At 59.6% G+C, this 245-nt stretch overlaps 1 protein-coding gene across 1 annotated transcript in view; it reads left to right on the top strand.

Annotated features, from left to right (window-relative positions):
* Positions 1 to 245, top strand: part of BBS4 (Bardet-Biedl syndrome 4) — a 15,555-nt gene that overhangs the window by 4,225 nt on the left and 11,085 nt on the right. The window lies entirely within an intron of this gene.

Here is a 245-nt window from a genome sequence, read left to right as displayed (position 1 = left end):
GCCCCGACCTTGCTGCAGGCAGGGGCGAGCTCGCGCTGCCAGCAGCCTGAGCAGGCGGGGAGCGGCCGGGCTGAGGGACATCGCTCCTGTTATCGTTCAACCTCGCTCGAGTAATTGGGAAACCTTTTGCACTGCGAAACACCACTGGGAAAGGTAACCCTCCAGCCAGCTGAGAGCGGCACTGGTACCTGCCAGGCGTGACCTCTTTGGCAGGACAGATAGCTACAGGAGCGATAAATAAATTA

This window comes from Buceros rhinoceros, unplaced genomic scaffold (assembly GCF_000710305.1).
Source record: "Buceros rhinoceros silvestris isolate BGI_N320 unplaced genomic scaffold, ASM71030v1 scaffold15080, whole genome shotgun sequence".
NCBI lineage: Eukaryota > Metazoa > Chordata > Aves > Bucerotiformes > Bucerotidae > Buceros > Buceros rhinoceros.
This window is presented reverse-complemented; position numbering and strand designations above follow the sequence as displayed.